The 26,044-nt window shown below is 32.3% G+C and overlaps 1 long non-coding RNA gene across 3 annotated transcripts; it reads right to left on the minus strand.

The window, feature by feature from the left end:
• Window positions 1-605: 605 nt before the first annotated feature.
• Window positions 606-5,889, minus strand: LOC112003696 (uncharacterized). 3 transcript variants are annotated; one of them, XR_010630128.1, is made up of 7 exons: window positions 5,170-5,886; window positions 5,054-5,090; window positions 3,630-4,030; window positions 3,430-3,529; window positions 2,605-2,706; window positions 1,621-1,863; window positions 606-1,069 (listed from the first exon to the last, which is right to left on the minus strand). It is a non-coding gene; the product is annotated as an uncharacterized LOC112003696 (long non-coding RNA). The 3 variants fall into 3 exon arrangements; XR_010630127.1 differs by having other exon boundaries at window positions 1,621-1,813; window positions 5,170-5,882; XR_002882014.2 differs by lacking the exon at window positions 1,621-1,863 and having other exon boundaries at window positions 5,170-5,889.
• Window positions 5,890-26,044: the final 20,155 nt, after the last annotated feature.

Below are 26,044 nucleotides of genomic sequence, written 5' to 3' on the forward strand. Positions count from 1 at the left end.
GGAGTCCGATTTTTTTGAATCGGTGTAGATCGTGGCAGGTCGTGGTGGGTTGTGGTGGCTCTAGGGCTGAGGATCGTGGTGGATCGGCGAGTTTGGAGTTCTGGGTTAATCTATGGGTTTGATTTTGATTTTAATTTTATTAATCTGTGGGTTTCTGGGTCTCGATCCATGAGTTTGTGGCTGGTGTTTCAAGAAAACAACTTCTTCGCAGTGGTGGTGGTAGCAAGTGGTTGTTGAGATTATTTGAGTATTGGGTTTTTGTTTTTATTTGAGTTTTGAGATATATTATTTTATAATGTAAAAATATTATTTTAATGTATTGAATTGTAAAATAAAAGTTGAAATGCTAGAGTATTGTATAATTGATAAAATAACTTTTTAGAATAGTAAAGTAAGATAAGATAGCATTTTGGGCAGCGGATGCTCTTAGTGCTTTAAAAAATTAGAAATTGCAAAGAAAGAATCCAACTTTGTTTCATAGCCCATGTTACATGCCAGAGCTGGAAACCCACTCAGTAGCACAAAGAATTAATAATTAAACAAAAAGAGAGTATGATCCAGCACTAGCATATATATCACATTTCACTGACTGATGGGCAAGAAAGTACGTAATTTCCACAGTTTAATCAATTTCCCATACTGATTTGTAGCCCAACTGAGCAGCTAGCTAGATATGTTTAAATCTATACACCAATCTACCGTGCCAAAATATGAATTCAAACACCCAACTCATAGATGAACAAGTAAATTGTGGATTACTTTGTTTGAGAATTGAATTTACTTCAATGGAAATAGTGCTACTACCTTTCTAGGGCCATGGCCAAAAGTTATGTTGGTCTTCAAGAGATGACAGTAAACATGTTGCAGAAGCTTTCATCATGAGCCATGTGGTCAATTTTTAAGGATTGGAGGTCTGGTCCTTGGATGAGTTGGCTCATGCTTGTAGGCCTAAGGAATGAAGGGAATAGGTGGCGACTGATTAACTGTGACTGCTCCAAGAACCCTCAGCTTCTTTCTTGATGCATTTAACCCCAATTTCATTTGTGTCTCTATTTTTTAGAGCCAACAACTGCAGCATTACAATAAAAGCAATTAAATCAAGACGAAGAAATAGTAAGTCAGAATGAGAATACTTAATTAACATCTTGTTCTAAATTAAACAGATAAAATACTTAATTGCAACTAGGGCTACTTGAAAGGTACCATTGCGATTAATATAATTTTTGTTCCTAAGATGCACAGTTCTGACATTGACACTTCAGAATAGTGATGATCAACTAATAATCAAGAAATAGTGTTAAAAAAGAAGAAGGAATCATTCACTTTTAGAAGTCATAATGGTAGATCAAGAACTAGGCAATAAAATTAAGGTGTTCTCCTTGATAAACGATGCTCCAAAATTCTACCTAGAATTCTCTAACTTCATTCTTAGAAAGACAAACATATATACTGGTGCCTAAGAAGCATATAAGGAGGAGCAAGTTTTCTATAAATAGCTCAAGCTTTGTCTTCATGTATCCTTGTCTCAACTTCTCCATTCACTGCTTTTTGATATAAGGAATTGCAGCTTGTCACTCAGATTAAATAGTGAAAGGGAAAGAAAAGAAAAAACAAAAGTACCAGAATTGAAGTGTAGCTTGTCCCGACATTCAAATAGATGGTCCCAATGCAGATAGTGACTACAATGTAAATTGCAAGCCTAAGCCAGTAATATCCAAAGTGCCTTGACATGTTGACGAATGAACGCTTGGTTAAGATAAAGGCTTGCATCAATAAACTTGCCTGACTACCTCCTGAATCTAGAATAGTTCCTCTGTATCATGGGCGAAAAATTCCAGCTCTCAATATAGCATTCCAATATCACTACAGTGTTTACCAAAAATGCCCATAAAAAATAATTTTAATTTATTTATTTCAAATCCTATGTTGTATTTCGACTTATCCATTTTAACGTTTTTATTTCAATTACACACATTTTATAAGCAAATTAGCTTCTTAATAACCCAAAATTCAGTACCATATAGCAGAATTAGTCGTCAGTCTTCTAAAATTTTCTTTTAAAATTAATTGGTATATTTTACAATCATACAATACTCCTAATGCACTTCTTCGTTCATCTACCATGCTCTTAACCTATAATTCATCATAATCCCTCCATCTTTATGAACGATTGATCCAATATATCAAAAGCACGCACTCTTTGGTATCTCTTGATCATCAAGTCTTACAATCACTTCTTCTTTGTTTCTACTTTTATTAAACTTACATTCAATGTACTTTGTTTTAGTCCTACTTAGCTGAAAGACCTCTCCAATTTCTAACTTGACATTAATTCTAGGTATAGTTTCATCCACTAAAACTATATCATTTGCTAAAAGCATATAGCAAAGGACTTCATCTTGAACCAATCTAGTAAGATCATCCCTAACCAATTCAAAGAGATAGGCCTGAATGCTGATACTTGATGCAACTAACAACAAATTAGAGAGGGAGAGAGAGCCTGAGAGATTAAACGGTTCAGTTATTTAATTATCAAAAAAAAGTTTCATTTATTCTGCGTCAATGGTTAAAAGCCACTATTCATTAAGAAAATCATAAAGTTACCTCCCATATAATTGCTAATTGATCTTTTGATGATGAACATAGATATTTCCAATTATGTGAAAATTCCAAAAACCTAACTTCATCTGTATGTGCTTGCAGTACCTGTTAAATTCAACGAGCAAAATTTTCAAATTGACTCATCCAAGTAATCGGTAAAGAACTCATAACAGCAAATTTGCAGTCCATTTCAGGCACACAAGACAAAATCACAAATAGATTGCATAGGCAGCTTAAATTCAACAAGTCATATAAAACGATACTGATAAGTGTTAACAATCACAGTGATGATGGCTGCAATGGCAATGCCCAGGTACTGATGATTTCCTATGGGATTATGATTAACAACCTAACAAAGGAAATTAAAATTGACACAAACCTTTAAGATAAGGGGATAATATGATTTTATCAAGATAACAGTATCCAAAACAGAAAATAATAAGTATATTAGTATGTTGAAGAAAATTTGAAAACAATTAAAATCAAGGATGTTCAGCATTCCAATTATGAGCACAACTAAAAATTAAGGACATTCAGTCTCAAAAAGGTTGCTGTAAGTATGTTGAAGGTCTCTCAAAAAAAACTAAGGACCTTTATTTACAGCAACATTTTTGAGAGACTGCAGCTGACATTTCAAGTTTCATTAAAAAAGAAAAAAGAAATAAAGAATGTCATTGCTTACTAAATAATATCAAATTATTCAATTTTTTAGACAAAATTTTGCAAAATAGCAATAAATTATACTTGTGTAATTTCATCTGACTCCCATACATGTTCCAGTATCATGGATCATCGTACCAAGGGCATAATTCCCATATGAGTCCTCACCTTAGATTGTAGACTAGCCAATTTTGTGTTTTTTAAGCCTCATGTAATGTTTGGGCAGCGGAGGAGGCTGCGGGGCATCATCCTTAAGCTCATCATCGTGCTACAAAAACATTAGATGCATACAATCAATTTTCGATGTAATGGTAAGAAGAATATCAACTGCAAAATATATCATCACATTGTAATTAATGTAATCATACCATATAGTTGTCTTTATGTCCTATTTTGTGTCCACCTATCCCACAAGTGGGTGCTCTTCTAGCGCGTTGTGGCCTACCTCGTGCGAGTGAGAGCTGATGAGGGGGATGCTCATCCAATACATTAGTATCTGGCCATTAAGTGTCAATCCCAACTGGAGGTCCTAGAGGGTCAACTGAGGATGAGGTAGGAATGGTTGTGTAAGTGACGTTCATAGTAGGTGGGTCATGTAGTTCTATATAGAGGCCAGAAGTGGGGATCATTGTCATGGGTTCAGTATAGGGTGCATTGGAGCTGGTGGGTGGGTATGAGGGTGTCGCGGGGTGCATATGAGGAGTCAAATTGAATTTAATACCAAGGTTAAAACTGGGCTGCAAAGGTAGGGTAGGTGGATAATATTTTCCTGCAAATGAGAGTGCTTATTACGTTAACATTTTCACTTCATAACACATATTTTAATACATTAATTAAAATTCAACAATACAAACCAAGTGGAGATTTTGGGAAGTTGTCACTTTCATTATTGAGGCAATTTAAAAATATTCTTGTGTCATGTGCTAACCCTTTCCATCCAACACATGCAAATGTGAATTTCATGTCAAAATCACAAGCACTCGTGCAATTAATTGTTAGTTCCCTTTTTCTTCCTCTGTATGTATGTTGCTTATGAACTAGTAAGACTATGAGGACATGAACCCCATCAATCGCACCAATGCAATCCTAATCATTGCCATAAAAATACCATGTAAAATTTGCAACGTGTTTTCATTATAAAGATAAATTGAATAAAATTAAATCAAGATACCAAAATAACAGAGTACCTTGAAATGTGGCCAATATCTATCAGAATTGAGAATATGTAGTGGCACATTAGTAAATGCAAGATCAACAGGCTTGATAATATCTTGTAACATAACATTTCCTAAGAATGTAAAATAAACACTATTTTACATCTTCAGATGCTAATGCTCTGAACACGTTAATATATAGACACATGGTCACTATATACAAGTCCAACTCTTTCTTATGTACTAGAATTTTATGCAGGAGATTTCAAGCACTTGGTGGTTTTAGAGAAAGTTTCTTGTGCATTACAATTTTAACCTTTAAATATAAAAACACAGCTTTTGAGAGGAGCGATATAATAAGTTTTTATTTATTTATAAAACTTCTCTGATGCTTAAGGCTTAAGACCAATACAACATTTTGGAGGTTAGATGATTTATCTTATGCTTTTATTTTGAAGACTAAATTTATTTACTTTGAAGATTTCTTATAATGGCTTAAATATGAATTTTTGGATTACAATTTTCGGGACACTACATGGAGCACATTATATACAATTAGAAAAAAAAATAGTTAATTTAATTTTTGATTCAAACAAATATCTATTTTTATTTTTAATTGAATAAAATAAGCAACTTACTTGGTTAAATCTTTCGAAATCCTTCCGTTTCAAATTCCTGCAAAAGATTTCTCATTAGGGAGTACCTAGAGGGTGAAAATTGCTTTAAATAAAAAAAAAAAAAAAAAACCTCTCACTTTGGCAATATAAGCAGTTCAGCAACATGTGTCCGAAGTGCTTGAATGCTGCCAGCAAAGCCACAATGGTGCCGTTTTCTTCTTCTTCTCACGTATTGCTGGTACATATACACAAATCTAAGTCCATGAGATCGACAAAGACAAGCAAGGAGAAGAATGGGCGTGATTGGAAGAAAGAGAGGCTTGGCCATGGCACACAAAGAACAAGGCTGGCTTGGGAGATGAAAAGGAGGAGTTGAGGGTTAGGGAAAAATAATAGAGGAAAAAAGAAAAGGAAAATGAAAGAGGTAGGGAAAAACAGCAAGGAGAAACGTAGAAGAGGATGGACGTAGAGAACAAAGAATGAATGTATGAGGGTATTTATAGGAGGGACGGATGTTTAATTTGATTTGATTTTTATTTTTTATGAAAGTATGTTTGACTATTATTAGCGTTGGATTTGAATTGTGAATTAAATAAGTTTTAATCTCGTATAGCATTTTCATTGGGTCGTGTAAATATGATGTAGTCTTATAAAGTCTTGCAATTGTAAAAAAATAAGATGGCATTGTAGCAACTTGTAAAAGACTTAAGAGGTATTTGGTTTGTGTTTTCAAACAACAATTTTCAGTTTTTAAATAATATTATACGTATTTTCATACACTTTTTCACTAACACGTATATCTACACATGTTTTTAAATAACAATTTTCAGTTTTTAAATACGAGCTCTTATATTGTATTTTATGGTGGCAGATGAGTATTTTTAATTATTTTTTATGAAAAGGAAGAGAGTGAAAAAGTTGGTGAAATTAATATTTTAATAAATAGATGAAATAAATAAAAGTTGGGATATTAGGTGTATTTTAAAATAATATAGTATACTTGATAAAGAACTTTTAAGATGATAAAATAGAATAATTAAAAAAAAAAAAAAAAGCAAATGTGAATGCTCTTAATTGATTCCAATGGTCTGGTAAAACAGGACAAGTTAGTGCATACCCATTTGTGTGTACACAACACTCATTTAGAAGTTCTTGTGGTTGGGAGTTGTGGTCAAAGTTCAACAACCAAAATTCATCATTTTTTATCTGCGAAAATTGTACTACTCACACGCCTGCAATTTCTTTATTACCCCCCACTTAAATACACATGAATTTTGAGAGAGAGAGAGAGAGAGAGTCGTGTCTATGAGGATTTACAAAGGAAGAGTACTTTGGATTTGTAATGAGAGTATGGTATTTTGAGTCGATGGATGAAGATAAATGAAAGTAAATGAAGGTAGATGGCAACAGGACAGACAGTGGCGACGTCACGTATAACTCAGGGTGTTCCTAGGAACACCCTGACCTGAAAAAAAATTTAAAAAAATTATATTTAATCTATATTAGGAACACCCTAATCACAAAATTAGAAATGCCCTCAATCACAAAATTAGGAACAACCTCAAATTAAAATAATAATAATAAAAAAATATCTGTTCTACTTTCAACCAAAAAAAAAAAAAAAAAAAACCAAAAAACAGAGGTAGCAAACCCACAGATTCTCAAAAAAAAAAAAAAAAAACCAATATAGAGAATCAAAAATCAAACCCACAATCACATCGCTTGAGAGAAAACCAAACCCCAAAAACAGTCAGTCTATATAGAGCAAAAGCAAAACAAACTCCAATACAGAGGTGTTTTAGTGTTTATCAAAAAAAAAAAAAAAAAAACTCCAATACAAAGCAAACCAAAACCAAACCCCAGCAAACCAAACCCACGATCACGTCACTCGCAGATCGCTCGTCGTCGCCGTAGCTCGCTCGATGTCACCATCACTCGCACATCATCGTTGCCGCTCGCCCCTCATCGCAAATCGCAAATCATAGATCGTAGATCGTTCTGCTCTAGTGCTCGGTGCTCGCCACTCGGTGCTCCCTCTCTCAAGGTATTTCTCTCTCTTTTTCTCTCCGACTCTCTCTCAGTCTCTCTCTCTTTATCTCACTGAAATGAAAAAATGAAATGAAAGTAATGAATGGTTCTCTCTCTCTCTTTATTCTTTAATAGTCTAACTCACTACTCAATAACTCTTTCTCTTTTGAATTCTTTGATTGGCTAGCCGAATTACCTTTATTTATATTTTGCTTTTTGCCCCTTTTTTTGTTTTTTGAATTTGGCTTTATCTTATCTGTTGGTGTTGGTCAGTGTGTTGGTGTTGGTGTTTGGTGAGATATTGATTGTCTTTTAGTGTAATGTGTATTGTGATTTGTGATTGAGAAATTTTTTGATTGACAGGTTATTGTGATTGGGGCATCAGGCTTGTGCTTGTCTGTTGAGTGGGAGGGGGTAAATGGGCTGATGAGCTGGGGCCAAGTAAACAATAATTAAAGCAGTATAATGTGCTGTACATTGCAATGCTTTAATGATTGGGCTGCATATGGAATGTGTAATGTCTGGCTCTTTTAGTGTAATGTGCACAAGGGGCTAAACAATATAATAAATTAAAGTAGTATAATTAATGACAAACAAATTAAAGCAATATAGTTTATTGTTACGCTAAACAACAATAATTAAAGCTGTATAATTAAATTAACCAATACATTATAAAAGACAAAGAAATTAAATTATGTTAGGCTAAATAATAATTAATAATTTTATAATTGATGAATCAACAATATAACAAATTATAGTTTATAAAAGATAAACAAATTAATGAAACAACTAAACAACAATAATTAATAATTTTATTAATATTTCAAATGAACTTATAGTTTATTGTATAGGTAACTTTGTTCATTTCTTTTCTTTTCATTTTTTTTTTCCCTTTTGAGGTTTTTTTGGTGTAAAGAATGCAAATTTGTTTTGGTTTTAAGAACTTTTTTTTTTTTTTTTTAAAGCACAAACTTTATGCCAGCCAAATCTTGAATTTCGACTGGTATTTCCCGAAACACCCGAAATGACCCGAAATTTTTTTAAAGTAGAATAGGAACACCGTAGGCAAAATTCCTGGAGTTGCCACTAGAGATAGAGTGAAAATAAATAAAGGTAGGTGAACAAAATTAAAACAACCGGATTATCCACCAAAAAAAAAAAAACAAAAAAAAAACTTAAACTAAAACAGTGGGTGTATTCTTTTACTGGGTGGTGTTTTACTTCAAAACTTTAAAAATAAGGAAACTGTAGGGGTTGGGTAACGGTGAAGGGCCGTCGGGGTGATGTCAACTGAAGTGAAGGTTTGGTTTTTAAAACCATTCTCTTTTCGGTTCTTTGTTCTCTTTGGTTTTTAAAACCATAGCGAACACAATTAAAGATTGATTTGATTCACAAGTCTCTTTTATATTTGTTTGGTTAAAAAACAAATGAAGTTCAAACCTTAGGTTTAGGTTCAATTATTAAATGAGTCAAACTCAAACATTATAATTTGTTTCTAAACAAGTTCGTTAATATGAAGACTCGATTTTACTATATATAATATTATATTTTGTATATATGCTTGTCTAGATAAATATTTATATAAATTTGAAATTTGATAGTATAAGTTTGTCAATAAATTCATATGATATTAAATTATTATTTGCAACTTATTGACAATATGAACATTCTATTTATAGTAAAAATTTATAGAATTGTGAAGATGTAAAAAATTTTAGTAATGGTTTCACAATATATAAGAAAATAATAATTTTATCAAATAGCTCGTGAACAAGCTAGAACTTGCTTGACAAGAAAATGAGTGAAAATTGAACATAGAATCTTGTTTAATGATAAGCTTGAGCTCAACTCATGTGCAAAAAAAAAATTAAGTAAATACTATTGCACTTTTAATACTCAATTCAACTGGACTCAGCTCATTTACAGCCCTATTGGCCAAAATGAAAAAGACATAGTTTAAAAATTGAAAATTTCATCAGATAGTGTATGTGTTTGAGACTAACTTATAAGCTAGCTTTTATGTATAACTTTTCAAAAGTTCATTTTTGAAAAAACTTTTTCTCACTTTTATATATAGTTTTCTTTTTAACTTCACATCCAACAATCAACAGCAGTTTAGAAAACAATCACTATTCATTCTTTTTTTTTATCCTCAAAATACATTAAAAAAATGATAAAAAATTATATACAAAATAAATAGTATCCGAATAAATTTACATATTAACTATAGCAAGTTTGTAAATATATTATACTAATCGTGTAAATTTATTATAGTAACAATTAGTACAATATTCATATATATTTACATAATTATAATTGATATTGATATTTTTAGATAAAATTATATAAATTATAATTTTTTTTTCAATTATGCATCCCGTAAATGCTCTAAAGAGAGGTTACTTAGTTATAATACGTAAACAAAATTTTATTTGGCATGAGACAAACTGAGTTGAGGGTGTAGTCGTAAGAGCATCAGCAATGGAAAGGCTAAATGCCAAAATAAAAGCTCCTTTTACCATTCAAGCCCAAAAACCCACTCCATTAGGCATTGTAAAATACAGGTATTGTAAAAAAAATACAATTGTAATCGCACTGTAGCTCAATGCTAAAAACAAAAATTATATTTTAATGGTTTGGTCTTCTCTATCTTTTCTCTGATCATAATCTTTCTCTCTCTTTCTTTCTGCTTTCTCTTCTTCCTGCTCTCTCTTCTTCAACGAAATGGAGGCAACGGCGTGGAGGCTCGATTAGAAAAGCTGTGGTGGAGGCGTGGAGGTCGTGATTTTGTTCCTGGGTTTTCGGCGTGAGTTTGTTCATGGGTTTGCTCAGCCTCTCTCACGCAGCAACAAGGATGCCACAAGGTTGAGATTAGTGTGTGGTTTCGTTGTTTGGACTTGATTTGTGATTTGATCGGCGTGGGTTTTGGTGGCGTGGGTTTGATTTGTGATTGTGGGTTTGTTTCGTGGTGTCCTGTGGGTCTGTTTTATGGTGGTTGTGGGTTTGTTAGTGGTGGCTGTGCTGTGTTGGTGGTGCTGCGTTGCCGTTGGATTGTGTTTTTTTTTTTTTCATCTACCGGGATTTATGGTTGTGGCTGGTGGGCTAACGATGGAGGTGGTGGAAGTAGTTGTGGCTGGTGGGCCAACGGAGGGGTGGGTGTCTATGGCTCTGTCGGAGTGGGTTTTGGGTCAGTGGGTGGCAGCGTGCGTTTATTGCCTGGGTTTTTTATTTTTATTTTTTATGTTGACGATAAATTATAGGTCGCTGGTGGTGGTGGTGGTGTCAGGTGTGTGTAGTGCGGCGGTGGCGGTGATTGTGGTTGTTGAACAGAACTAAATAGAGAGAGAATAAATAATGTATTGTATTGTAAATGATAGTAATTGTAGGATATATTATTTTATTGTGTAGAAATATTATTTTAATAAGTAGAATAGGAAAATAAAAGTTGAGATGCTGAATATATTGTAAAATGATATGGTATAATTAATAAAATAATTTTTTAAAATAATAAAATAAGATGAGGTATAAAATCTAGATATGAATACTCTAAGATATCAGAAAATAACATGAGTTGGCATGAGAGAGGGAAAAAGTAAATTCTAATAACCAAACGATAAGGCCCTGTTTGGTTGTGCATTTTAAACAACATTTTTTAGTTTTTAAACAGCATTTCACGTATTTTAACATATTTTTTTACCCACACGTATTTCAAAAAATAATAAACAATAATTTTTAAACTACTCTACCAAACACTCCCTAAATGACTTGTTGGTAAGGGGAGAAAAAAAAAAAAAAAGAGTTAAAAAAAAAAAGAGTTAAAATGAGTGATGTTTGAAAACTTGGGAAGATAAAAGTCACATAAAGTCTGGAGCATAGTCGATAAAGTGAGATGCAGTGTTGCTGATGCTGAGAAAAGAAAAGGTACGTGTTGTGAATCTATGAGAGAGAGAGAGAGAGAGAGAGACGTCAGAACTCAGAACAGATGTAAATTCTGTGATAAAGATGACTGGTTGGGAAGGTAAAAAAAGTAAAATGTGTGGTGGAGGAAAATGTGAGAGGACAATACATAACGTCTAGGTATAGGTGTAGGCATAGGTGCAAGTGAACGTGACATTTATTTAGATAAAGAAGATAGACACCGTGAATTTGACAGTTTGTTGTATTTGTTTGGTTTTCTTTTTATATTTATAATTATTGGTTTATATTATCCTATTTATATATAAGATTTACATGATAGGTTAAATATGTATAATATTGTACATATTTATATATAAATATATAATGTAAGGCACAAAAATCAAATGGTACAAGTTCATTTAGGCTGTGTTTGGTTCTAGTAAAATATTTTTCAAAAAATATATATTTTTCAAAAATGCTATTTTTCGAAAAAAGAAAATATTTTCAAGTGTTTGGTTGTATTATGAAAATTGTTATAGAAAATATTTTTATATGTTTAGTTCTATTCTGAAAATGTTATTTTCCTACAAATTTTTCGTATTTTCTCAGCTATTTTCTCAACATCCAAACAAATTTTATTACAGAAAATTTCAAAATCACAACTAAATCTCAATCCACAGAACAAACTCTAATTCAACCCACAACAGCAAACTTCGGCAATCAAAAGCCACAACCACCATTTGTTGTTGTAGTGGTGTTGTTTTTGTTTTTTTTTTTTTTTTTTTTTTCACACAGGAATCAAAATCACACAAAGAAAGAGATCAAGCGGATCGAAGGTTGAAGGTCGAAGGTCGAAGATCGGTGGGTCGAAGGTCGAAGATCGAAGGTCGAAGGTCGAAGATCGGTGGGTTGAAGGCTCTGGGTCGAAGGTGAGAACGCGAGGCGGAGGCGAGATCGAGCGAGGCGAGATTGAAGGCGTGGTGCGATCGGCGCGGTGCTCGAGGTTCATCGGTGACGAGACCGGTGCGATTTGGTGCGTGCAATCATTGGACTGGAGCTTGGGGTTCGCCGGCGACGTCAAAGGCGTTCTAGGCTCCCTCTTATTCCTCGTGCTCTCTCTCTCTCTCTCTCTCTGGAAATCAATTGAAGTGAAAATAGGAACAGAAATGCACTTTAGCGGTCAAAGCTTAAAATTTACAGTCAAATGAAAATGATTTCCGGAAAATTTTATTTTCAAAACCAACCAAACAGCCTATTTTAAGGAAAATGATTTCCTGAAACCATGTTCACCAAAAACAAATGCAGCCTTAGAATTGTGAGATTTGTGCAGCTCAATTAGACCCAAATTAATAGATATTTGTAAGAGAGTGAGTCAAACAAAAAAGGAGAGGCTTAGCCCAAGGACAAAAAATAGGGAATGAATGACTACAAATCACAGTTTGTGTATATATGAGGCTTATTACAAGCTTGCCCGAGGAAGCAATTGTTACACAAAATGGTGCACTCTTTATGCTCTTCTCTAAATGTTCTTATTCTAATTTCTATATTTCTGATACTTTTCTCTAGATCCCCTTCATCTAGAAGTTCAATTTTCTTATATACTTCTCAGCTCTTCACACCTTGGCCCCTCATTTTCACCTATCCAGGCTCTCACTATGACACTTGTCCCTTTAAGCTTCTACTAAAAGTGGTAGAAGAAGCTGCTTAACTGTGAATTCCACTGTTCAGGTCACTTTCTCATCAATATAGCTGATAAAACTGTTGTTAGTCATTTAATACAGAGACAGTAGGCTAATTCTCACTGGAAACTTCCCCTACCTTCCATGATTCTCTCTCTACACCCTATCCTCCTCATCCGGATCTCTTAGAAGTCTTTTGTCTCTTCTCTTCCTCTCCTCGGGTAAACCCCCTCTTCGAACCCATGATGCCTCAATAGCAACAACCACAGTTCATTGTACCCTTTCTCGGTCTTCGGGCCCTCACATATAATATTATATATATTTATTTAATTTATAATACAATATAAACTAATATTATATATATATATATATATATATTCCATATATATATATATATATGTGTGTGTGTGTGTATGTTTGGATCATTTTAACAAGTAACAGAGAATTCCTTTATTTACATTTACATTTATCCAAATTGAGTAGACATTTTTACATCTGAAAAAGAAAAGAAAAAAGAACTCTTTATATTACTTAGGCTAAAATGTAATACTCACCCTCTAAGTTTTACTATTTTTTATTTTAATTCTAGAAGTTTGGATTTTATTATTCAATCCTCTAAGTTTCATTCTTTCTCAATTAAGTCCTCCGTTAATGTACCGTTAGTTTGTACCATTAACTTTATTTTTTTATACTTAATTTTTATTTTTATTTTTATTTCTTAATTTTAGAAAAAAGTTAATTAAAAAAAAACAGAAAGCCAATTAGAGAAACATTCCTCCCACACCTGAACAAAAAAAAAAAAAAAAAAAAATGGAACTCCACCTCGATCTGAGAAATTGAAAATGAGAAAGAGAAAGAGGGAGAAAGAAAATAAAAAACAATGAAATAGTGAGAAAGTGTAAGAAAATTTTACCAAGAGAAAGAAAGAGATGTGACTACTTCTCCAAAGTAGAACATGATTCTTTGTGGCCGGTCTTCATATGAGTTTTGTGAGTTCTCCCATTTTGGCTTCTAGGTTTTGAAAAGTTCAGATTTTAAATTGAAATTCTATTTCTTTGTGGTTAGGCTGGAACTGTGTACTTGAATTTCTTAATATTTAATCCAGTAGCAATAAGTAGTAACCATGAAGAATCACAATTACTCCGTACTAGATATGAATGATTTTGAGAATACATTTGAACTAATTTTTTTTTTTTTAAATTTCAATTAACGTTTTTTTTTTTCTAAAATTAAGAAGAAAAAAAGGTTAACGGTAGAAATTAACAGCACATTAACGGAGGACTTAATTGGGAAGGAATGAAACTTAAAATACTAAAATGACAAAACCCAAACTTATAGGACTGAAATGAAATATGTGAACTTGAAAAGAAAATGTAAACAAGCTTGAACTTTTTTAATTACTTAGAAATACCAATATGTGTCAACTAGTTGAGTTACAAGACTCTTGACTCAATAATTATACTTGGGTTAAGACGCGTGGAATACATTTTCTAACCTTTGATTAATTTTTGTAGACACTATTTTATCCAGATAGTACGTGGCCAATTTGTGAAGAAGCTTCTAAGTGAATAATTGGCTTAAATTAATGATTTCAGGACATCTCTAAGAACTGGATTTTTTTTTTTTTTTTGGAAACCTAAGTGCTAGTATTCTAAATTTTATTCTTTTGTCAAGTTGTTGAAATTTTGTTATAGTAAGGAGAGAGTGTTGAATTTCAATTGTAAATATATTAAAGGTCAATCATTGACTAAAAACTATAAACTTCAAACTGTTGAAATAGGAATTATTTTTTGTTATGTGAACTTACAAAATTCAAATCACATACAAAAGTTTCCTAAGGGATTATTAAAAAACTATTAAGAATGTAATAAACCCAATAATGATACGAGCTATTTTTGTTGGCAGATTTGAAGTTAAATATTATGTTAGAGGTCTAAAAATGCTTGGATACAATAGTAAAATTTAAAATTAGGTACCTCCAGCGATAAAGAAGGCAGAGATGAAAAGTATAACAAAGATAAGAGAAACTCTGAGGAAGTTTAATAATTTTAGCCATAATTCTCCTTACTTATGCCAAACAGGATGGCAAAAAGAGGTATTTATAACGTACTTTGCTCATTTTTGTAGTATCTCAAAAGGTTCAAAGAGACTTTTTCATCTAACCCTTTGGAATATATAATGATAAATGAATTTAATAACCATTAAAATATCTTATGGTTGATGACTCCTCCACAACTGGATGTATTATCTAAATTTGAAGAAGACAGAGATAAAAAGAAATTTAGTAATTTAAGTCATGATTCTCCTTAATTCAAAATATTTGTTTTTGAGAAACTCCTTATGCAAAATAGGATTGCAAAAAAAAAAAAAAAAAAGGTACTTATGACTTCTTCTTCTTTCTTTTTTTTTTTTTTTTTTTTTTTTTTGCTTATTTTCTGTGGTAGCTCATAAGATTAATAAAGTGTGTTTTTATTATTTAATGCTGAAATTTACCCTTTGGAATATATATATATATATATATGTATATATATATATAATACATGTTTTGTTTTAATAATAAATATATATATATATAAATTTGAAGAAGGCAGATATAAAAAGAAATTTAGTAATTTAAGTCATGATTCTCCTTAATTCAAAATATTTGTTTTTGAGAAACTCCTTATGCAAAATAGGATTGCAAAAAAAAAAAAAAAAAAAAAAAAGGTACTTATGACTTCTTCTTCTTTTTTTTTTTCCCTTTTTTTTTGCTTATTTTCTGTGGTAGCTCATAAGATTAATAAAGTGTGTTTTTATTATTGAATGCTGAAATTTACCCTTTGGAATATATATATATATATAATACATGTTTTATTTTAATAAATATGATAAAACCTATGGCATCCACTCTATGATGATTACACTTTATCATCATGCCAAGATACCAGTTTCTATTTTACATACAACTTATTAAAATAATATAAACTAAATCATTAAATAATATATAAAAAAAAAACTAATTATCAATAGAAAAAGAGAGAGTGAGAGTTTTTTTTTTTTTTTTTTTTTTTACAACCCCATGAATAGTAGTTGTATAAATTGCTAAAAATATTTAGCAACCCACACCAAAATGAAGCTCAATTTGAGTGGGTAGGTTACTAAAATAGCAACTAGGGGGTTTTTAAACCCCCAATACTAACGCTTGTGATGCAAAATCCTAATTTTGCACTCTCTAATCTCAATATGTTACATCATCTTATCACATATTAAAGAATAAACACAACTACACACAATTAATTCTAATATCCATATGAAAATCCAATCAAATTGGGAGTTTATTAAAACATTATTAGGTGTGGTAAGATATATTGAGTTTTAAGTAAAAAACTAATTTGTCAATCTCTTATTAGATGATGTAAAACATAAGTAATACAGCTCGTACTTACTAAATTTAGACTTTATTCAAATACCTAGTCATTTAGATATACATACTTTCTTTTTTTAATGTACTATACATACTTTATTTTTTAATTGTTGATATAAAATTTGTGAAATTGGCAATAGGTTTTACCGATTACCTTTTATATATATATATATATATATATATATATGTGTGTGTGTAGTTACTCTTTTTCTAATCAAAATTTAGTCAACAAGTTATTTTACCATTTCTTCCCTCGATACTATTGCCATTCCTCCCTCGTTATATCTCTATTGCGTTGTATAATATTGTAGACATTTCAAGCCCGTTTGAAAGAGATTTCTAGTAATGTTGTTTAAGTGTTGTAGAAATACGTGTGTATGAAAAAGTATTATGAAAATACGTGTTGTAGTATTTAAACAACGAAAATTGTTGTTTAAACAACAATACCATACGGGTTCATTTTGTTTTGGTCTTACCTAAGATTCCAAATTCCAATGAAAAAAAGCTCTAATTGGTACCCAAAAAAAAAAACAGCATAGTGTGTTAAGCTTAGCAACCCCAAGATGCAAAAATCAAAGCACCCAAGTTTTGAGCCCATTTCTTGTCAGGTGCTTCAAAGTAGTGTACACAACTGGATTCGGTGTGCCACGCAATTACCCCATTTTCTTCACAATTTTTTTTTTTTTTTTTACATTTTTAACTTTTAACTCTAAATTTTTACTTCTTTTTAATATTTTTTTATTTAATGGCCGAGATCGAAAATTGTTTTTTCTAATTTCAATCTCAACCCTTCATTGTTATTGCATTTGGTTCTATTCACCTACCAAAGTATGACTATGTGAGAGTGGTGTATGCCACTTTAGGATATGACCTATAAATCATTCATTTTCATTTCCAAATGTGGAAGACATTGTAGCTGATGATGCCAAAAATCGTCAGTGAGTCACACAGTTCTCATGTGCTCTTGACAGAACCTGCGAAATGAAAACACAAAAGACCTTACAGAGAGTACTGGTGTGGTACCGACCAAAACCCTCCGAAGATTAAGTTAGAGAGAATTTCTACAACTCTAGAGTTCCAGAGCTGGAGAATTACACGTACCTTGATTAATGAGGGCTTTAGGGTTTTTATAGTGTTAGGACATATGTGAATCATGTAAGGAACATATGTCAATATAGAATTGGCTAATCTTTTTTACAAAATGCACTTTACTTGTAATTGGGTAGATCTAGGATATGTTTAATGCTTTAAAGAATAAAGTTTCAAATTCAAGTGTTAAAGCCATGCAGGTCTGTTTAAGAATTAAGTGAAGAAGTTTTGGATTTTAAATCTCGATTGCTAGTATCTATTGAGGCTTAAAAGGCTGTTGTTTAAGCCCAATGCTCGATAGCTGCTCGATAGAGAGGGTATTTATCGAGATTTAAGAAAATCAGTTTTTCAGGATCTGATTTTACTCCAAGCCATGTATAGATGTTTGGGCTTTCTTTTCTCACAACCTTAAACATATATAAGGATTGTTTTAATGGCAGTTACAGTTGATACACATCAATGCAAAAGTTTTTCACAAGTATATTGTGAACCGAGACAATTTGCCCTAGTTCATTTTTCTCTTCAAGAAGCTACTGTGTCTGTACACCGTAGGGTTTTGTAATTAAGGAGTTTCGTGATCTTCATCGTATTGATAAACTGAAAAACTTTGCAGCCAACATCCTTCTCAAGTTGGTGTGTAAGCTGTGTACTGGAATTCGTACATCAATTGGTTAGTCATGTTCTAGGAGCCATGCATTGAAAGGAAAGATTGTCACTACATAATAAGTTTAATTGGGTATTGGGGTAAGGGTTCAACTGCAGGTTGGTATAAGGAACTGAGATTCCTTTACTTGTAACCGCTTGTTGTAATAATAGTGGATTCTCGGGAGTAGTGACCTTAAAATCACCCGGTGGGGTTTTTGTTGTGTAGGTTTTCCTCATTCGTAAAAAAATCACCGGGTCAACTTTATTTTTCGTTACATATTAACTTAGTTGGTGATTTGTTTGTGCTACCACGCTTATTGTATGCTAATTGAATTAATTAATTAACTTGGCTAATTAATTAGTTAATTCATTATAAGGGGTCAATACGTTCTTGGCCTATCATATAGTAGTATAGAGCTGACCTTCGTTTTTTGGCGGATAAGATATTTCCTTGTAGAGAAGATTCTCATTAATACTCGTATTTTATGGGATCCTTTCCTTGTAAGGATCCCTCTGATTATGGTTGGGTGGAGAATGCAAGATATTTCCATACTAGGATTCTTGGAGACCACTCATGCCACGTAGGTGCCACGTGGCTTCAACAAATCGCTCCCTTGGACCGTCTACTTTAAGGAGTCCATCTGTTGCCTTACCTCTCCGTCCAGGTAATGAGCCCGTCTACTAGTTCTTTAGTTGGTAGAATAACCAGGTTGTCGACTTTGTCACTTAGGATAGTTTCTATTAATTGGATCCATCTACTTNTTGGATATATATATATATATATAATACATGTTTTATTTTAATAAATATGATAAAACCTATGGCATCCACTCTATGATGATTACACTTTATCATCATGCCAAGATACCAGTTTCTATTTTACATACAACTTATTAAAATAATATAAACTAAATCATTAAATAATATATAAAAAAAAAACTAATTATCAATAGAAAAAGAGAGAGTGAGAGTTTTTTTTTTTTTTTTTTTCTTTACAACCCCATGAATAGTAGTTGTATAAATTGCTAAAAATATTTAGCAACCCACACCAAAATGAAGCTCAATTTGAGTGGGTAGGTTACTAAAATAGCAACTAGGGGGTTTTTAAACCCCCAATACTAACGCTTGTGATGCAAAATCCTAATTTTGCACTCTCTAATCTCAATATGTTACATCATCTTATCACATATTAAAGAATAAACACAACTACACACAATTAATTCTAATATCCATATGAAAATCCAATCAAATTGGGAGTTTATTAAAACATTATTAGGTGTGGTAAGATATATTGAGTTTTAAGTAAAAAACTAATTTGTCAATCTCTTATTAGATGATGTAAAACATAAGTAATACAGCTCGTACTTACTAAATTTAGACTTTATTCAAATACCTAGTCATTTAGATATACATACTTTCTTTTTTTAATGTACTATACATACTTTATTTTTTAATTGTTGATATAAAATTTGTGAAATTGGCAATAGGTTTTACCGATTACCTTTATATATATATATATATATATATATATGTGTGTGTGTAGTTACTCTTTTTCTAATCAAAATTTAGTCAACAAGTTATTTTACCATTTCTTCCCTCGATACTATTGCCATTCCTCCCTCGTTATATCTCTATTGCGTTGTATAATATTGTAGACATTTCAAGCCCGTTTGAAAGAGATTTCTAGTAATGTTGTTTAAGTGTTGTAGAAATACGTGTGTATGAAAAAGTATTATGAAAATACGTGTTGTAGTATTTAAACAACGAAAATTGTTGTTTAAACAACAATACCATACGGGTTCATTTTGTTTTGGTCTTACCTAAGATTCCAAATTCCAATGAAAAAAAGCTCTAATTGGTACCCAAAAAAAAAAACAGCATAGTGTGTTAAGCTTAGCAACCCCAAGATGCAAAAATCAAAGCACCCAAGTTTTGAGCCCATTTCTTGTCAGGTGCTTCAAAGTAGTGTACACAACTGGATTCGGTGTGCCACGCAATTACCCCATTTTCTTCACAATTTTTTTTTTTTTTTTTACATTTTTAACTTTTAACTCTAAATTTTTACTTCTTTTTAATATTTTTTTATTTAATGGCCGAGATCGAAAATTGTTTTTTCTAATTTCAATCTCAACCCTTCATTGTTATTGCATTTGGTTCTATTCACCTACCAAAGTATGACTATGTGAGAGTGGTGTATGCCACTTTAGGATATGACCTATAAATCATTCATTTTCATTTCCAAATGTGGAAGACATTGTAGCTGATGATGCCAAAAATCGTCAGTGAGTCACACAGTTCTCATGTGCTCTTGACAGAACCTGCGAAATGAAAACACAAAAGACCTTACAGAGAGTACTGGTGTGGTACCGACCAAAAACCCTCCGAAGATTAAGTTAGAGAGAATTTCTACAACTCTAGAGTTCCAGAGCTGGAGAATTACACGTACCTTGATTAATGAGGGCTTTAGGGTTTTTATAGTGTTAGGACATATGTGAATCATGTAAGGAACATATGTCAATATAGAATTGGCTAATCTTTTTTACAAAATGCACTTTACTTGTAATTGGGTAGATCTAGGATATGTTTAATGCTTTAAAGAATAAAGTTTCAAATTCAAGTGTTAAAGCCATGCAGGTCTGTTTAAGAATTAAGTGAAGAAGTTTTGGATTTTAAATCTCGATTGCTAGTATCTATTGAGGCTTAAAAGGCTGTTGTTTAAGCCCAATGCTCGATAGCTGCTCGATAGAGAGGGTATTTATCGAGATTTAAGAAAATCAGTTTTTCAGGATCTGATTTTACTCCAAGCCATGTATAGATGTTTGGGCTTTCTTTTCTCACAACCTTAAACATATATAAGGATTGTTTTAATGGCAGTTACAGTTGATACACATCAATGCAAAAGTTTTTCACAAGTATATTGTGAACCGAGACAATTTGCCCTAGTTCATTTTTCTCTTCAAGAAGCTACTGTGTCTGTACACCGTAGGGTTTTGTAATTAAGGAGTTTCGTGATCTTCATCGTATTGATAAACTGAAAAACTTTGCAGCCAACATCCTTCTCAAGTTGGTGTGTAAGCTGTGTACTGGAATTCGTACATCAATTGGTTAGTCATGTTCTAGGAGCCATGCATTGAAAGGAAAGATTGTCACTACATAATAAGTTTAATTGGGTATTGGGGTAAGGGTTCAACTGCAGGTTGGTATAAGGAACTGAGATTCCTTTACTTGTAACCGCTTGTTGTAATAATAGTGGATTCTCGGGAGTAGTGACCTTAAAATCACCCGGTGGGGTTTTTGTTGTGTAGGTTTTCCTCATTCGTAAAAAAATCACCGGGTCAACTTTATTTTTCGTTACATATTAACTTAGTTGGTGATTTGTTTGTGCTACCACGCTTATTGTATGCTAATTGAATTAATTAATTAACTTGGCTAATTAATTAGTTAATTCATTATAAGGGGTCAATACGTTCTTGGCCTATCATATAGTAGTATAGAGCTGACCTTCGTTTTTTGGCGGATAAGATATTTCCTTGTAGAGAAGATTCTCATTAATACTCGTATTTTATGGGATCCTTTCCTTGTAAGGATCCCTCTGATTATGGTTGGGTGGAGAATGCAAGATATTTCCATACTAGGATTCTTGGAGACCACTCATGCCACGTAGGTGCCACGTGGCTTCAACAAATCGCTCCCTTGGACCGTCTACTTTAAGGAGTCCATCTGTTGCCTTACCTCTCCGTCCAGGTAATGAGCCCGTCTACTAGTTCTTTAGTTGGTAGAATAACCAGGTTGTCGACTTTGTCACTTAGGATTGTTTCTATTAATTGGATCCATCTACTTTGGGATTTATCCCTATTAGCAGCAAAATATCATTTAAAGGAATGGGAAGGAAGCCAACGTAGCTTTTTTTTTTCTTTTTTTGGGTGGGGTTTTTTCTTTCCCTAAATGAGTTTCTTATCCTATTTGAAGAGACCAATGTAATTGCACTTAGAAGTTTGACAATTAACAATTCTTTAAATTAAAAAGTCATGCAATTTTGACTATACTCAACTACAAGGTTACAACAATATTAGCTGTCTTATTAATGATTTTTATGTACATGAAGAATATAATATGCTCTATTATGATAACATAACTCTTTCCCGGCCCGTTTGTTACATTTGAAATCAATAGTTATCTTTTAAAATAAAAATTTTTAAAAAAATAGTAATGATTGCACCTTTTTAAAAATTTATTATTAAAACAATACACAAACAAATTTAGCAGTCTTCTTCTAAAAATTATTGGGCCAATAAATATAATTTTGTTATACACATTTGCTGGTTATGGTGTACCCTAAGTTCAAGTAGAAGCCGGGATGGACAAGGGTAGACTTACTATTTTAGATAGATTTCTAATCAAATTCTATTGGTTAGTCATGTTCTGGGAGCCATGCATTGAAAGGAAAGATTGTCACTACAAAACAAGTTTAATTGGGTATTGGGGTAAGAGTTCAACTGTAAGTTGGTATAAGGTACTGAGATTCCTTTACTTGTAACCGCTTGTTGTAATAATGTGGATTCTCGGGAGTAATGACCTTAAAATTACCCGGTTGGGTTTTTGTTGTGTAGGTTTTTCTCATTCGTAAACAAATCACCGTGTCAACTTTATTTTTCGTTGCATATTAACTTAGTTGGTGATTTGTTTGTGCTACCACGCTTATTGCATGCTAATTGAATTAATTAATTAACTTGGATAATTAATTGGTTAATTCATTACAATGGGTCAATACGTTCTTGGCCTATCATATAGTAGTGTAGAGTTGACCTTTGTTTCTTGGCGGAAAAGATATTTCCTTGTAGAGAAGATTCTCATTAATACTCGTATTTTATGGGATCCTTTCCTTGTAAGGATCCCTCTGATTATGGTTGGGTGGAGAATGCAAGATATTTCCATACTAGGATTCTTGGAGACCACTCATGCCACGTAGGTGCCACATGGCTTCAACAAATCGCTCCCTTGGACCGTCTACTTTAAGGAGTCCATCTGTTGCCTTGCCTCTCCGTCCAGGTAATGAGCCCGTCTACTAGTTCTTTAGTTGGTAGAATAACCAGGCTGTCGACTTCGTCACTTAGGATTGTTTCTATTAATTGGATCCATCTGCTTTGGGATTTATCCCTATTAGCAGCAAAATATCATTTAAAGGAATGTGAAGGAAGCCAACGTAGCTTTTTTTTTTTTCTTTTTTGGGTGGGGTTTTTCTTTCCCTAAATGAGTTTCTTATCCTATTTTAAGAGACCAATGTAATTGCACTTAGAAGTTTGATAATTAACAATTCTTTAAATTAAAAAGTCATGCAATTTTGACTATACTCAACTACAAGGTTACAACATTATTAGTTGTCTTATTAATGATTTTTATGTACATGAAGAATATAATATGCTCTATTATGATAACATAACTCTTGCCCGGCCCGTTTGTTACATTTGAAATCAATAGTTATCTTTTAAAATAAAAATTTAAAAAAAATAGTAGTGATTGCACCTTTTTAAAAATTTATTATTAAAACAATACACAAACAAATTTAGCAGTCTTCTTCTAAAAATTATTGGGCCAATAAATATAATTTTGTTATACACATTTGCTGGTTATGGTGTACCCTAAGTTCAAGTAGAAGCCCGAGATGGACAGGGGTAGACTTACTATTTTAGATAGATTTCTAATCAAATTCTAATATAAAGAGAGAGAGAGAGAGAGAGAGAGAGAGAGAGAGAGAGAGAGAGAGAGAGAGAGAGAGAGAGGGGATTATGAGTTTGTGGGAGTCATGTGGTTTTATTTATTTATTTATTTTTTGAGATAGTTACAATATGCTGTTAATTCCATAACTTGAATCATTTCTCTTTTAGAGCTCTAAGTACTTTGTGCATGAAGAAGTGCCAATTATACTTACAACTTACGAGGCTCTTAGCACATTGAGGAGAGTTAAGGCTCTTAGCACAAAATGCTTACAAGGCTCTTAGCACAAAATGTTATATTTAAATACTCATTTTCCATTATTATTTGATGTGAGACTTTACAATTGAACTAACCAATCACCGATTCACCATATTACTTTCACATTATAAAGAACATATGCTTTAAATGCTTTGAATATTTTTTATACAAAAATACTCCTAAAATTTATGAGTTATGCATGGCAAAAAAGTGAATATTAGAAGGAAAAAAATTAGATATGTTTGTACAAAATTTTAAAGATATACCGATAGGTAAAATTTACACAAAATTGCCCTCTCATGTTCCTGTTAATAAGTGGCTTTAGCAGTGTTCGCGTAAAATAATTTGCAAACGCATAGAATCGTAACAAGTAGTAAAGTGTTTTTTTAGAAAATGAATGTCGAACCCACAGGGATTAACTATGTTATTGAATACTGAAATTCACTAAATAAATTACTATTTGAAAAATCGAAAATAAATGGAATGTTCTACTATCTAAATAAAATTAAACTATTTAATAAAATTAATATCTACGAAAGGGAAAAAAAAAAAAACACACACACACACACACAGAGCGTAAAAATCTAAAAGTGTAAAAATATGATAAGAATGGATCTAGAGCAGTTGATTTCACCTAAAAAATCCCACACAATTTATTCTTTCTAATTATTAAATTCTAATAATTTCCCGTTGATGATTAAAAATTCCTTAAGCATTCAATATCTTCTCTCGAATAATATCAAAAATATCTTCAAATAACAATTCCATATCTCTATGTGAATTTAATTAATTGGAGACTCATTATGTACTTTGAATTTTCTGAAAAATCACACTAATCACGGTAAAGCATCTTTACTTCCGCTTAACTAATGGTGTTTAATTCTAGAACTAAAATAACAAATCACCTCTCAGTCTTATTATAATTCAATTGATCAAATAATAATTCATAAAGAAATATAGTAAGCATTAAGAATAAGAATTAAACACTCAATCATGGAAATATTAAAAATAAAATAAGTCAGAAAATAAATTGTGTGTTCATTGCTAGACTACATCACTGCTCTAGAAAATAAAATTTAGTTCATAATAAAATTGAAAAGAAAACAAATAATTTTATATTTTTCATCTGAATTGGTTGATTAACATAAAACATGAAGCTCTCGCCTTTGTCCTTAGATCCTCCTCCTTAGAAAGACTTCCAAAAAAATATTCTTCAATGCGGCCCCCCTTGAATTTGCCCTAAAGAGCCTTTAAATAGGTCAAGGAATCCTATTACAAGTTAAATTCTTGTTTGGAGAAAATTCCAGATTTTTAGGCTTCACTTAATTGACAATTTTGGCCCATTTAACCTCAGAATTAGGGCTCTTGATAAACTACAAAGTTGTAGCCCTTTAAGTTAACTTTCTAGCCCAACTTGAATTACCTCGATTGGACATCTAAGCCGAAAGTTATGCCAAAAATACTAACTGATGTGCGGGCTGAAATCCTAATCCGAATTGGACTTAAATTTAATTGGGTCTTCAAGTCAACCGATTTACATCCACAAGATGTGGATTAATATGAAATCTTCTCAATCCTTCAAAGCACAAATGAATAGATAAATATAAATAAAAAAAAAATCAAATTAAATCAAAAGAAATAAAACAAAACTAACAATTTTAATAAATAAGAGAATAATAAAAATCATGTAAAAATTACACTTATCAAGCATCTTTCCAAAACAGGTCCCTGATAAGTACACCAAGGCTGTTCTTCCTCAAGTTATTGTATAGGTGCCAACAACAAATTCTATGCTCGTATTGTGGCCAGTTGTCAAAAAACCAATCCCCGCCAAAAACAAATAGTTATTACATGTTAAAAGCTAACACTTCTACCATTAACAATTAGGAAGTGCATGTAAAAGGAAAGTACACACCTTCTATTGATCAGATATGAACACCCATCTCTTGCCAACACCTATGTCAATTTAGCCTCAACAATATCATATGCAATGGAAAGTACTTCTCATTTGGTTCTCTGCCAACAGCACACATCAGTTGCCCGCCTATCTTGGTCTTCAAGTGGCATGCATCCAATCCAATGATTGGCTTGCATCCAGCCAAGAAGCCCTTCTTGCAACCTTCTAGAAAGATGTACAATTTTTCAAAATATGATACCCCAACTGCCAAAGCCCAGCTCTTCAGCTGCCAAGTCACCATTATTGAAGGTTTGCACCTTTATCAATACTATGCTCCTTGGATTGCACCTTCTCAATTCCTCACAATACTCCCAAAGTTGGTTGAATTGTGTTGTGTGAGC

The sequence above is a fragment of the Quercus suber genome, unplaced genomic scaffold, assembly GCF_002906115.3.
Source record: "Quercus suber isolate HL8 unplaced genomic scaffold, Cork oak 2.0 scaffold_135, whole genome shotgun sequence".
Taxonomy (NCBI): Eukaryota; Viridiplantae; Streptophyta; class Magnoliopsida; order Fagales; family Fagaceae; genus Quercus; species Quercus suber.